Here is a 14,163-nt window from a genome sequence, read left to right on the forward strand (position 1 = left end):
TCTGTATTACCCTTAAATTAGGCATTTCTTCCCTGACTCTCTCCCAAATGACCTCATATATTCACGAGAATAAAATAAAAATGCCACAAGATAGAGGAATGTTTTGATATATTTGCTGAGTTTCAGCCCTAGATGGTATTTTCCTACTAGCTGAATTTCCATTACTGCTACTCTTACAATGAGGTCAAGAGGAGTCCAGAGTCCAGAGTCCGGCCCATCAGTCACTGCACTGCTAACCTGCAGTGATAAAACCCTGTAGTGTCGCACGGGTGGATGAATAGACGGGTCAACAGCCACTTTTGTTCAATGACTACAGAATGCTGCCTAAATCTAACACAGAAGCTTGCTCAGCACATTCACATCAAAGACAGAAATGCACACTTTAAAGTTACTATAATAAACTTACCTTTATTTCTATTCTCTTTCCACCATTATGAGGGGGGAAAACTGTATTTTTAGTCACCTACTTAGATATTCTTCAGTAAAGCCTAAATTTGAACAAAAAGCTGGAATGAATGCCATGAAAGGTTACCCTGTCGGCAGAGCCATTAACAGAAAGATTCCAAGTTCATCCTCCTCTCCCTGATTGAAAGCTCATTGCCTTACGTCAAAAATTTCTGTCACCATGGAAGCCAGAAACCAGCTAGAAGAGAAGTGAAGTGGCTCAAAATGTTCATTTATAAAAGGAGTAAGCAGTGTAGTACACATCAGAGAAAGGCAATTACAAAAGAGGCAAGCTCCCATCTGATTTGCAAAGTCTTCATAGTTGAAATTCTCATTGAGGATATAAAGGAACAGACAGATAAGGACGGTGGGAACACAAGGCTAGAAGAAGAATTCTATAAAATGAGCCCACTGTACTCTCCACATGCTTTCTTTGCCAAAAAGCAACCTGCCTGCAGCCCCACCTGGCCTGAGGGGACAGGATATGTCACATTCCTTCACCCCTGAGGCAGGTGGTGAAGGTCTGGCAATCAGTGCAGATAATGAATGATGGAGGTCCAAAAGGATGACTGGTTATATTGGTTATCAAACAGAGAAGACAATGGGTCCATAACAAGCTAACCTTGGTTGCTAACAGTTACCCCCATGCTCCTGCTCCTTCCTGCCCTTAGGCACATACTAGAGAAGAAAAAGAAGATGGGGTGGGGGTTCTGGAGTCTATAAAGGAAGAAGACACCCCAAATCCTGTGGACTCTCAGCTCTGGGGAGAAGTCAGCTGCCTCTGTCCCCTTCTTAAATAAAACTTGCTTTCTATGCTTGCCTGGGTGTTTAATCTTCAACCGCAGGAAACAAAGACTCATTCCTGATCTCCAAGATTGGTATCAATGGGACTAATTCAGAATGTGAATTTGTGCATTCAGAATTAGAAATGGGGGAGACTCATGGCAGAAGTCTAGCTTTGCATGGCAAGGCTTTCTTCAAAACAATAAGAAAGGTAAATCATGTCACAACAGAAAAAAAATAAGTAGTTGAAGTAATGCATATGTGAATTTATTCAATTTAGCCATTCCACAACATACAGACATTTCAAAATCTATACACGATAAACATATGCTGTATTATTTGTAAAATAAAAAAAGAACATTCTTTAAAATGTTTTTAAAAGTAAATCCGAGTACTAAGATCTTCTCACTAGACTGAACAGTCTAAAGGATCACATCAAACCATTAACTTGCTGGGAATGGACGTGAGGTTACCACAGTTGAACAACTTAAAACAACACCCTCTTATTAACTGACATTCTTTAGATCAAAAACACAACTACAGTGTGGCTCCGCTGGTCTCCCGACTTAGATTATCACAGCTGGTTCCCCTACTTAGACTATCCAAAGGGTTCACTTTTCTTTCGGAAGACCCTGGGGATGAAGCCACTTTTAATCTTGTTCAAGATGGTGGCCGAACTCTTGAACTTCTTTGATAGCTAATAGCAGGAGCTGGTTTTCTCTCCTGGAGACCTCTCTCAGGTCCTCCTTGTACATGCCCTTCTCCACCTGCACACCAGCAACAGTAGATCCCATCCTCACACTCTCTCTGGCTTCCTCTTCTGACTTCAGCCCAGGCTCTGTTTTTTAAGGGCTCATGAGATTACATTGGGCCTACCTGAATTACCCAAACTAATCTCCCTATCTTGAAGTCAGCCAATTAGTAATCTTCATTACAACTGCAAAGTCTCTTTTGCCATGTAAAAATAACATATTCTCTGGTGTGATAACAGAGAGGGAAGGACACGGGGCCAAAATTCTACATCCCACATGGGGGAACAACGGAGGGAGAGACTTCTCTTTCTAACCATTACTTCTCTATTGCTTGGGCTTTAAACCAAGCCAATGTTAACTTTGTAATTTTTAAACACTTTTTTAATTTAAAATATTTAAATAGTCATCCATTCTCAAATACACTCATTTGTTTCAAAATCCTTTGTTCACAAATAATACAAATTGCCTCGTTAGCTGCTAATTTAAATAAAGAAATCTATTATTATTTGGCTTAGTTTAATTGAAGCATAAATATTAATTATGTCCAGAGGTTTTTATTAAACATTTTTCTTTTTCCAAAGGTATATCACTAGCATCAATTACAGAATTGAAAATGTATCTCCAAATATGATCAAGTGGGATTTAGAAAGAAAAAAAAAGTTAAGATATTAATTAAACAATTAAAATTTTAAAAGTGCATTATGTACTCCCAGCACTAAACATCATGGAAAACAAAAGAAGGAAACAGCTGCCAGGTTACTTGTAATTTCCATGAGAAGACAAAGATAAGAAATGCACAATAATAGCAATATGCTCTCCTGGGTTGTATACAGTTTGCATCTTTAGAATTCAGAAGAACAAATTGTCCCTGACAAATGGGAGTTGTGTTTCCCATAGGAGAGAAAATTTGAGCTTGGTGATAGCGTTTTGCTGTTTTGAACCCTTGCCCAGCAACATCCTAAATTCTGAGAGAGTAGCCGCCATGTCACTGTATTCTAACCTTTTCTTATCACACTAGTGCAAATTCTGCAGGGCTCTGACACAGACAGCTGCAGATGCAATCCATGCAAATTATGGTGGATTTGGCTGTCTCAGATCAAAAAAGTCAGAAGTTATCACAATAAACTTAATTCCTCTTCTCTATGTTATTTAGTTCTCAAAGATAAAATGTGAAATATGTAGTCCTTGGAACAGCAGTTGAAATTGTCAACAGCCCAGTCTTCTAATTCTATCATACTCTTATTGTAATTTTTTTAAAATATCATCAGTTTCACCTTCAGCTCTCCTACATGGACTGATTTAGAGTTTTGGCAGCACAGAAAAGTGGTAACTGTACTGCTTTTCTTTTCACATCATAACTAGGATTCCCCCAACTTCCTGGAAATATTAATCTAGCAGCTTAAAATAATTTATTTAGAATTCTGAAAGGCTGCCTTGGACAATGTCCATCTCTCTTCACCAGTTATCAAGCAGATAGTTTAACTTGGACTAAAAAACATTGTTTATCATAATCCATCCCAAAAGGGGTTATCAGCCAAAGTCAAAGACATGAGTGCCTGGTATTCTCAATTCTGTTTCGTTTGCCAAAATTCTGAATAATGTTAGTAACATTAGATGGAGCACTTCTTAGACAAGGCTATCTGTGTCACTCAAGTTGGCTGGGACCCGGTACCAAGATGTGGATGTTTAGTCCTATCAGAAGATTACTATTAACAGCACTATGATTAAATTAATAAATAATCAAACATTTTGTGTTTTTGTTGCATTCTGTAGTCTAGAATACCCAGCTGCACTTCCATATAATAATACCAGGCATAATAATTGCACTTTCTAGCATATGCAAAGCATTCTGAAAAGAGGATTAGTTTTAAAGCCAAACATTAACTGGACTCAAAAATAACCTTAGTCCTTCATCAGCTATGAGGCTGAGCAATTCAACTAACTTACTGGGTCTCAGTTTATCATCAAAATTATGGAATTAATATTTATTTTCAGGTAAGCAAAGTTATTGAACTGAAGAACTGAAATAAATTGGACATGTTAGCACACACCTTCCCATCTACTTAGGAGAGTAAGGCAAGAGGATTACAAATGTGAGACCAGTCTGAACAATTTCATAAGACCTCATCTCAACATAAAAATAAATAAACAAAAAGATTAGGGGAAATTGAGCGTCCTGGGTTCAACCCCAGTATGGGATGGGGGTGGGGAAGAGCTGAAGTAAAGATCTACAATAGTAACTCAATAAAAATAGTGTAATGGTAGGGCTGGAGTTGTGGTTCAGCAGTAGAGCACTCACCTCACATATGTCAGGCCCTGGGTTCTATCCTCAGCACCACATAAAAATAAATAAATTAAGTAAAGATATTTTGTCCAACGACAACCAAAAAATAAATGTGTAGAAAAAAATTAGTGTAATCAACTTCTAAGATCAAATGAGGACATTGAAACCCAGATGTTGAATTATTTGCCCCAAATATAAAAAATAAATAAATAGAAGACTCAGTTGGAATGTAGTGTCTCAATGCCCTAATAAAGACAGCTGTATACGGTATACGCATAATATATCTGTGTCCTATCACATATTTGGAATACGCGGGAGAGACCAGCAGATTAAATCTGGTGTTGCTGTTTCCTTACTTCCAATACTAGGAAAATTTCAGAATCACTTACACATAAGAGTTCCACAAGGATCTGTGAAACAGAATGTTCCTGGGGGGCAGGGGGATAGTAATCTTCCAGGCCATTTATGGCTAAACAAAACACTTTTAGTACAGGATAGTTTCTGCAACTAATTTTATCCAAGGTAGAGAACCACATGCATCCTTCCCAAGTGGCAAAATCATCTCTTCTTCACAAATGGGTCCCCACTGGGATTTGATGTGAGCAAAAGAGATGATCAGGAACTACAGGGATAAAAGGAGGCTACTCTGAGACCTAATGTAAGCTCTTTTTCAAGAACTGTGAAGCATACAATGCCATCATAATGTAAAATGCATTAAACTGTCAGAATGAAGATCCTGTCTTCAATCATGTAAAGTCCCTCAAGATTTCAATGCTAAATTTTACATTAAGAAATCTCCCAACCCTCACCCCCATTGGAAAAAAAAATAAGTTGTCTTAAAAAGAACAAGTATAAATACTTTCAAAGACTGTGTGGTACATGAAGAGGTACCAGGTAAAACTGCAGAACCATTTCTTAATTTAAATAGATTCAAACCCCAAATTCCATGAGTATTTCTATAAGTAATTCTGTAAATAGTAATATTTTTCATGGTACTGGGAATTAAACCCAAAAGTAAGAATGTCAATTAGATACTGTTTTGATTACTATACAAAAAAAAAATCAAAATCTAGTTGCTAGGAGTTAATAGCCAATTGCCAAGATCTTTCTATTTCAACCCCACTGATGGTTATTGCCTAAAACTGATTGGTTAGGCAGGCTATGCAATGTCCTTAGGAAAGGATACATGTCTCTAGTAGATATTTTGAAGTTTGATAAAAATATATTATTTGTTCCTTTTGAAGCTGCAAATGCACTGATAACTACTGTTTAAAAGTTCTTAATTTTAGATCTCACAGCATTTTAAAATTTAGAGACCCTTCCTCCATTAATAAAGCATTCCCTGATTGAAAAACAGATGTTTTGTCTTTTTTATAAAGACACAATGAAAACAACAGAATGCTGCCTTCTTTTCTTATTTTCTTCCCTCCCTCTTCTTTTGTAGTCTTTCAGGAGCATCTTTGTGAGAACCTGAGTCCTAACAACTGAAAGGTTTTGCTGCACAAAAATTCCCACACACTCTTCCCATGCTCTCTTCCCCTGCCTCTGGTTTCCAGTTCTCTTGGAGGGCTTCATCTTCTGTGGATGATGACAGAAAAATCACTCATAATTGCTGAGCCACAGGAAACTGGGTATGAAATTAGCAGCATATTGAAGTGTCCAAATAGATCCTTTGTTGCTGATAGGGCAAGCCTAAGAATATTTTGTTGAAGGGCCATTATTCAAATTTTATAAATTTTGCATTTATCCCCAATTCACAACATCTGAATTTTGTCTCATGTTCTTTAATAAGAGCTAATTTTAAAAACTGAAAAACATGATGTCCAGGACCTGAAGAAAATCAGAAAAGACCAAATGAAAACTACCCATATGCTTAATGAAAAGTTTAACCATTCAGTACCAAATATTTTTAAAGATTTTTGTTAGTAGTAAGAGTTAATTCCTCAAAACTTTTGATTTTTGCCTAAATTTATAGCACTATAACCTGTGCTTATAGAGAAATACATTATCTGTTGAAGTTTATAAACCAAATTAGTGAAGGTATCATTGAACAGAACAAGAATAACTACAAAACATTGAACAAAACAAGGAGAGGAGCCATACTAACGAGCATAAAACAATTCATATTTTGCAAACCAAACACATTATTTACAGACTACAAATGGAAATATGTTTTGAAGGCTTATCCTGGTTGTCATTTCGACTGCCTCGAAAATTGATAAAGCATTTTTCTGGGTGAGTCTGGAAGGCAGTAGCTCCCAGGCATGCAGCCTCAACCTGACTGACCTTCTTAAACAGGAACCTTTGTTGCTATTGACAACATCCATGGACAGCAGCCCCCAGATTCTTCCCTGATAGTGGACATGCACAAGGAGCTTTCCAAGGGACTTCCAGGCCTCCAGCATCAGACTGGGGATTCGTCATCAGTCCCTCTTGTTTTGAGGCTTTCAGTTCGTTGGATAGAAGAGTAACTGGTTTCTCTGATTCTCTAGTGTAAGACCAGCCATTGTGGGGTATCCAGCCTCTGGTTTTCTAAGCCAATCCAATAAATATCCTCTTATAATTTTATATATATATATATTCTATTAGTTCTCTTCCTCTGGGGAACACTAGTATACACAGCATAGTACATAAGTTTTTCACATGTTTTTTTAAAAGCTGGTTTAACTGAAATTTAGAACCCCAATAATTCAAACACACTTCTAGATGGGTTGATGTGTGGCCCAGTGCTAAAGACTCAGTCTCTCCTTCACACCTTATGATTGCCTCCAAAAGAACTCCACAAACATCTAGAAATCACTCATTATAATTGGTAAATAGAATCAATAATGATTCTGAAGACCCCAGTTCTAATCCCACATCTGCACAAACATTTGTGTAAAGCTGGACAGTTCATTCAACTTTTCTGAGCCTACTCTGTAGAGTAAAGGAGTTGGATAACCCACCACCAACTAACCCAACTTCAATAGCCTGGGATTCTGATTGTTTTGAGGTGGGTTCAGTTGTGTTCACTTTACTCAACAAAATTCAAATCTGCACACAATTTTAGCCAAGGCATTTTTACTACAAGTGTTCTGGGTCTTCCCTTCCCCCTCATCTCTCCTAGACTGACGGACCTAGGACTTGGCAATGCATGAATGTTGTTGCTGCCCAGGTGCTGTTTCACATAAAAACCAGTTCAAATGATGTGTAGTAGAGTCACTTAACCTGATCTTTCTGGCATTCAGTTTCCATTTGGGGTTTAGGGACCATTTCAAAATATACTTCTAAAACTCAGATTTGTTCTCCCTCTTTTTTCAGTCGTTGAAGTATGTTTTTCTTCTGGTCTTTTACTTCAAAGACAAACCTAATATTTAAGAAACTCATCACTAATGCAATTATTATTGGGTCCACAACACTGAAAACCCTTACAACTAAGTTGCTATTAGAGCAGAGAACAGCCCACTCTAGTCCACTAAGTATATATAACTTGTGTGGTTAGGAATTTCCATGGTGTGGATGCCCTCTAATGTCCTCCAACCCCGTGAGAAGCCTCATATATAAGGGTAGGAAAGGTCTCTCTATATAGGTATATTGATTTTTAGTAGCAGCTTGCATGAGAAGGGGGTAGGGATAATAACTCCAAAAGCAAACAATGACTAAGTGTCCCTAAACATATTAGAACAAACATAGCCTTTGAAAGAGGTGACACTATCTTCCATCTCCTCACCCCAATCTGAATGGTGTTTCCCTTAAATTTAAAGAGGAGAGGGGAATCTCATCTTAACATTAAAAAAAAAAATAGGTATTTCAAACCTTCTCCTGGGTATTTGTGTAATCTTCAGTGTAACGGACCCACCTTCTTATGTTTTTCTTAAGAAGGAGATTTAAGGGCTACCCCAGACCTGTACAATGAGAAAAGCTATGGGCAGAGAGAAATCACACCTGAATCTACCATGTATAATTCAAGAGTCTTTGTAGGAGCTGCTGTGTGTTTGTTTGGTCGGACCTCGAACCTCTTTTGTAAAGCAGCAGCTGAGCAGACTCCAGCCCTGGCCATGAAGAGCCCAAGGAAGGAGTCAAGACTGAGAACAACGATCATACTAACCTGAAGGTGGCAGGGCAGGATGGTTCTGTGGTACAGTTTAAGATTAAGACTCATACACCACTTAGTAAACTAATGAAAACCTATTGTGAACAACAGGGTTTGTCTATGAAGCACACCAGATTCTTATTTGATGGACAGCCTACTAAAGAAACAGACACACCTGTGACAGTTGGAAATGGAGGAGGAAGACACAGTTGGTACTTTATTCCGGCAGCAGACAGGAGGTGTCTGCTAAAAAGAGAACCTGCTACTTTACTCCAGAACTCTGTTCTTATAGAGCAACAATACATTCTCAATTAGAAAACTGCAATTTGGTTCCCACCACATTCTGACTATTAGAATATAGTTTTCTCTATTCTTTTATTTTCCTCTTACACATTCTTTTATTATACATTATTGTACATTAAGTAACTGATGTATGTGCACAAGCACATTGTGTTTTTAAAAAACTAAATGGCCAATGATATGTTTCAATTGACACCAAATGGAGATGGGATGGGAGAAAATACTGGTTCTGTGAAAATTTCCCCGTTCTCCATTAGTGACATGCTCATTCAGCTCTCATTTTCAGATTCCAGTAAGTTATTTTGCTATCACTGTTTTAACAAAAAAACCTGAACAACATAAAAATCCTTGCATACCTTACTCAATTAGAGAATTTTAATGTTTTTCATTTATTATTGTAAAACCAAGGACAATTTTATATTTTTTGTACATAGCTGTTAAATGTAGGGTAATCTGTCTTTAATTAGGGGTAAATTACTCTTTAAAAAAGAGAGAGAAAGATTTCTAGATACCTTTCTCTTTAAGTAAAGCATCTTGTTGTTTAAATAAACTTGTTGGTTTTTTTTTTTTTAAAAAGAGTCTATGTAGTATGTAGATTGAGTTCTACTTCACAAAGTATATTTTTGCTTAATGTGGATCTAGATCCTAATGTTTCGAGAATTAATGTTTGGGGGATGAGTAAGTTTTATGGGTACATGTAAATATTCTATTTAATAGTTACCAACTTAATCCTCATTTCTGGCAAGGGAGTTAGAAGGGACTTAGACTGGAAGGTTCTAAATCCACTCTGGATGTTTCTTCCACTATACTGAGATTCCCAAGCTTCCTCCAGGATTCCTCCGTCAAGCCAACTTCAATCCCTACCATGGGATGCTCCTAAAGACTTTGAAGTCTCAAACGTAGAGAAGTATCCTGCTGGGGAATACTAGGTCCTGTTACTAAGTGAAGGAAAGAGAAAGATCTTCGGGAAATATGGAGCCTCAGAAATAAAAATGCAATCTATGGAATTTTCCAGAAGGAAATGCTGTTCCTTACAAGAGATGAATGTTATGGTTTGGATGTGAGGTGTCCCCCAAAAGCTCACATATGAGAAAATGCAAGAAGGTTCAGAGGAGAAATTTGGGGAATGTGAGAGTCTTAAACCAATCAGTGAATTAATCCCCTGATAGGGATTTAATTGAGTAGTAACTGAAGTGGCAGTGTGTAGCTGAAAGAGGTGGAAATTGGGGGTGTGGATTTGGGGTCTGTATTTGTATCTGGCAAGTGGAGCCCTTTCTGTCTGCTTCCTGATCATGATGAGAGTTGCTTCCCTCCACCACACTCTTCCACCATGATGTTCTGCCTCATCTTGAGCACTGAGGAATGGAGCCAGTTGTCTATGGACTGAGACTTCTAAAACTTCGAGCCCTTAAGTAAAGTTTTCCTCCTCTATAATTGTTCTGGTCAGGTCTTTTAATCACAGCGGCAAAAAAAAAGCTGACAAAAACAATGGACATAAAGTAAAGGAGCAAGAATTAGAACTGGGGCATTTGCTTGAGTCGACATCCTTTCCTTCTTAGGATAGAGTTACCTTTATTTTCTCTAACACTTTAGTTGAGCTACATATAGCAAGCATTTGATAAGATGGAAAACAAAGGAGCAAGATAAGCCAAGGAAGCATGGTATGACTCAGGCATCCTTCTGCCAATGCCTACACACAGGCAGAAAACCTTATGTGAGGCCTGTGGTCCAAAAGCTTAAGACAGAAGATGACCCGCAAGGTAAAGAACTGGCTCCTATTTTTCCTAAATAAATATGAGGAAAGCCACAATTAATGGAAAAAATTGATATGTGGGGTTGCAGAAACTTTAAGCATTGAGCAGATTCAGATTGGAGATCTTGAAGTAAAAGGCTTTGTATCTCCTATGAGCTATCAAATGAAATTTTTGCCCCAGCTTTTTAACATCCATTCTAAGATAATATTTGTATGAAGGTAGCAAAAAATAGAACAAGTCCTTTGGAAACATAGAGACAGAATTTCCAGTTTACTAATGAAATATTGAACTATCCTTATTAGATATTTCTTGGAGGTGACTAAATTATTTCATGCAGGTGTATATGTGGGGGGGGGGGGAAAGAACACCAAAAAATATATTTTCCTAGGACAAGCTTTGAAAGCCAAAAACATATATTAAGCTTGAAGGACTGCCAATAGCTATGACTTTATTTAACTTGTCAACCACATCTAAGTTGGGAAGAAATAGTTGCAAAACCTATAAAAGCTTGGGGTTTCCCCTGCCTCAGTCTTACATAAAATAGAGGGAAGAGCATAAGCCCTCCATTTCCCCCACCTACAGTGAAGCATTACAAGGTGTTAGGAGTTATGCTGGGATGACCACAAGCAGCAATCAAGTCATCTCACCACTGGTCCTCAGACATGCCTTCTGCACTCATTTGAAGACCAACTCTGATAACATAAGCATTTTAACATGAAATTGCCCTTGGAGCTAGACTTCAGTTAAATTTTACTAAGCTATTTAAAATGAGCTAGGGGATCTAAATGAATCTTGAATCCTCTAAGGACAAAAGCACCATGTGCTTTTATATATAGCATGGGGCTATGAGAAACCCATTAAGGAATAAGGTGAATCCCACAATAAGAAAACCAAAGGGGAAGGGCTGCAGGCACTGTCATCAGAAGGATACACTAAGGGCTCAAGGAGAGGGTTGAGAGGCACCATAGCACCCCATCCCAGAGAATCTATCTGCCACACAGAGGCCACACTTTTTCTGAGTATTGAGTGTTCTAAGGAGTAGAAACAATGACCCAGCCTCATTTTAACCCACAAGATTAATGAAATCATGCTAAAAAGCAGCTTTGGACTTCTGAAAAAATGATTCATGGAATGCCAGGCATCCTCATTCAACATTTTCTTTTAATATAGGAAAGAATAAAAAGAATAGGAAAATTGAGCATCTTAGAGGAATGTTAGATAAGATTATCATGAAGTTATAAAAATAAACGCACTCTAGTACTTGAAATCAAACTAATGTGGCAAAGATGTCTAGAAGCTCACTAAAACATGCTTCTCTTCCTGATACACAGCTAACCTACATTTTCCAGTCTCCATGAGTTGGGTCCAGTCTTCTGAGTTCCAGTCAACAAAATGTGGACAGATGTGTTACCATTTCCAGTTGGCCCCACAGAAACCCCAACATGCTTCATGCTCTTTCTCCTTCCATCAGATACATGGTTGATGTTTTAGTCAGCTTTTTCATGCTCTGACTAAAGGACCTGGAAAGCACAATGGTAGAAGAGGAAAGGTTTATTGAGGGTTCATGGTTTCAGAGGTCTTGAAGGCCAGCTCCATTCCTCTGGGCTCAAGATGAGACAGAACATCAGGGTGGAAGAGTGTGGCAGAGGGAAGCAGCTCACATGCTGATCAGAAAACAGAGGCGTAGCTTCCTGTATCTGTGAAATGGAGAAGTGCCAGATACAAAACATATACCCAAAGCCACACTCCAGTGCCTCACCTCCTCCAGCCACACCTCACCTGCTACTCAATCCCATCAGGTGATCAATGCACTGATTGGGTTAAGGCTCTTGTAACCCAATCATTTCTTCTCTGAATCTGCTTGCATTGTCTCACATTTGAGTTTCTGGGAGACACCTCATATCTAAACCATAACAGTTAACAAGGAGGCCCAGTTTACATTTTCACTTCTCAAACTCTGCTCCATAACCCAGTAGCATTTGTATCACTTGAAGCTTATTTAATATGCAAAATCTTAGATCCCCATCTAGACTCTTGGAAGCAGAATTTGTGATTTTAAAATTAATTAATTAATTAATTAGTTTGTTTGTTTGTTTGTTTTATTGTGTTACTAGGAATTGAACCCAGGGATACTGTACTATTAAATTACATCCCCAATCCTTTAAAACACTTTATTTTGTTTTTAGGCAGGATCTCATTAAATTGCCCAGGCCGACCTATATCTTGAAATCCTCCTGCCTCAGCTCCCAAGTAGAGATTACACTTGTGCACCATGGCAACCAGCCAGAATCTACATTTTACCAAGCTTCTCGGTTGATTCATATATGCACTAAAATTTGAAGAGCACTGGTCTAGACTGTGGTAAGACAAATGAAAAGAGCGAGAATCCTTTAGCTCCTCCATGGAGGACAGCCAACAGCTGACCAGAAACATCTACCTTGGATTCATGGAAGACCTGAAAATGAACTATGCATGAGACATTTTAAATTTTTTTTCTATTTGTAAATACAGATGAGCATATTCATAAATACACCTAAACATATCTTGAACCCCAACTCTGTCCTTCTGGAATCTGGAATATCAGCAACACCATTAGTTGCAGATTGAATTAACCAAAAGACTATTTTATCACATGACAAATCTCTGCATGGCCCTACATTGAGAGGTTTTGGGGTTTTTTTTTTTTAAACTAACAGATATATTTTATAAAATAAAGGTAGAATTTCTTCCTCCTCCATCTCTTTTCAGGTCAAGCTTCCCTTTCTGCCATGATCCCATAATGTTATCAAGCCCTTTTTAAAAAGGGCCAGTGTCGGTTTCAGCATCCCTGCTGGCTTTGAGTATCTATCATTTTAAGAATGAAATCATTCTTCACGGCATATTATGAGCCTTTTTTGTCAGGTAGTTAACTATACTGGCACCAGTTAACTGTGATCTAAACTTTATATTGACAGATCTGGCAACAGTCTGACATTCCTCGCACTAATTTTGGCTGCCCAATCTGAAAAAAAAATATGCTTGAAATATGATTTATCTTAAGCTGACAGCAGTCTTCATCGGGGTGCCAGCCACTGACAGAGTGAAGGAGAGGACCTAGCATAAAATTCCTAGCTGAATATGCTTTCAAGGCAGGAAGAAAGAATTTAGAGCCCCTGTTCCTCAAAGTCATGATTTAATTTAACAACCAAGGCTGGGAGGAAAAACAAATGTTTCTTACTAAGCCTCACCGTCAACAATCTATTTTTCTCCAATACCACATTTGTCTTACCTTGTAAAGCCCAGGATCACCATCCCCAAGTCTTACAGTAATGCCTGACATACACCCACTATTCCAGCAGCTCAGCAGAACCCCTGAAATGCAATTATAGGGAAAGATCTAATAAACCGAAGATTAGCAACAGAAATGTGAGCACTGTTAACTGTTTTTCTCTGGGGCTGATATGAAAGCCAGAAACTAGCCCGATGGAGGAATAATGACACAGTAGGAAAAGGCAAAATGGGAAAGATCCATCAACATGATCATGGAGCATAAATGACAGTATCGGGGTAGCAGCAGAATCATCTGACCACTAGACCCTAAATTGTCGTTACATCTCTCTTTCTTCAATGAAAATGAGATGCAGAAATATTTTCAGACATTAACAAGAAGCTGTCTGGAACTTTATTAATATTCCTTACACCAATCATGCCTTATTAGCAGCTCAAATCCTGTGTTTTTATATTATGGCAATGTTACATGCAAATACATTAAAATGTAGCTGTTCACTGTCATCT

General features: G+C 38.1%; 1 long non-coding RNA gene and 1 pseudogene across 1 annotated transcript; one reads left to right on the forward strand and one right to left on the reverse strand.

Moving 5' to 3' along the window:
• Positions 1-6,424: 6,424 nt before the first annotated feature.
• LOC106144710 (small ubiquitin-related modifier 2 pseudogene) lies at positions 6,425-8,585 on the forward strand (annotated as a pseudogene).
• Positions 8,586-11,532: 2,947 nt separating this feature from the next.
• LOC144365324 (uncharacterized) lies at positions 11,533-13,735 on the reverse strand. The gene is made up of 2 exons (XR_013423631.1): positions 13,658-13,735; positions 11,533-11,909 (listed from the first exon to the last, which is right to left on the reverse strand). It is a non-coding gene; the product is annotated as an uncharacterized LOC144365324 (long non-coding RNA).
• Positions 13,736-14,163: the final 428 nt, after the last annotated feature.

The sequence above is a fragment of the Ictidomys tridecemlineatus genome, chromosome 7, assembly GCF_052094955.1.
Source record: "Ictidomys tridecemlineatus isolate mIctTri1 chromosome 7, mIctTri1.hap1, whole genome shotgun sequence".
NCBI lineage: Eukaryota > Metazoa > Chordata > Mammalia > Rodentia > Sciuridae > Ictidomys > Ictidomys tridecemlineatus.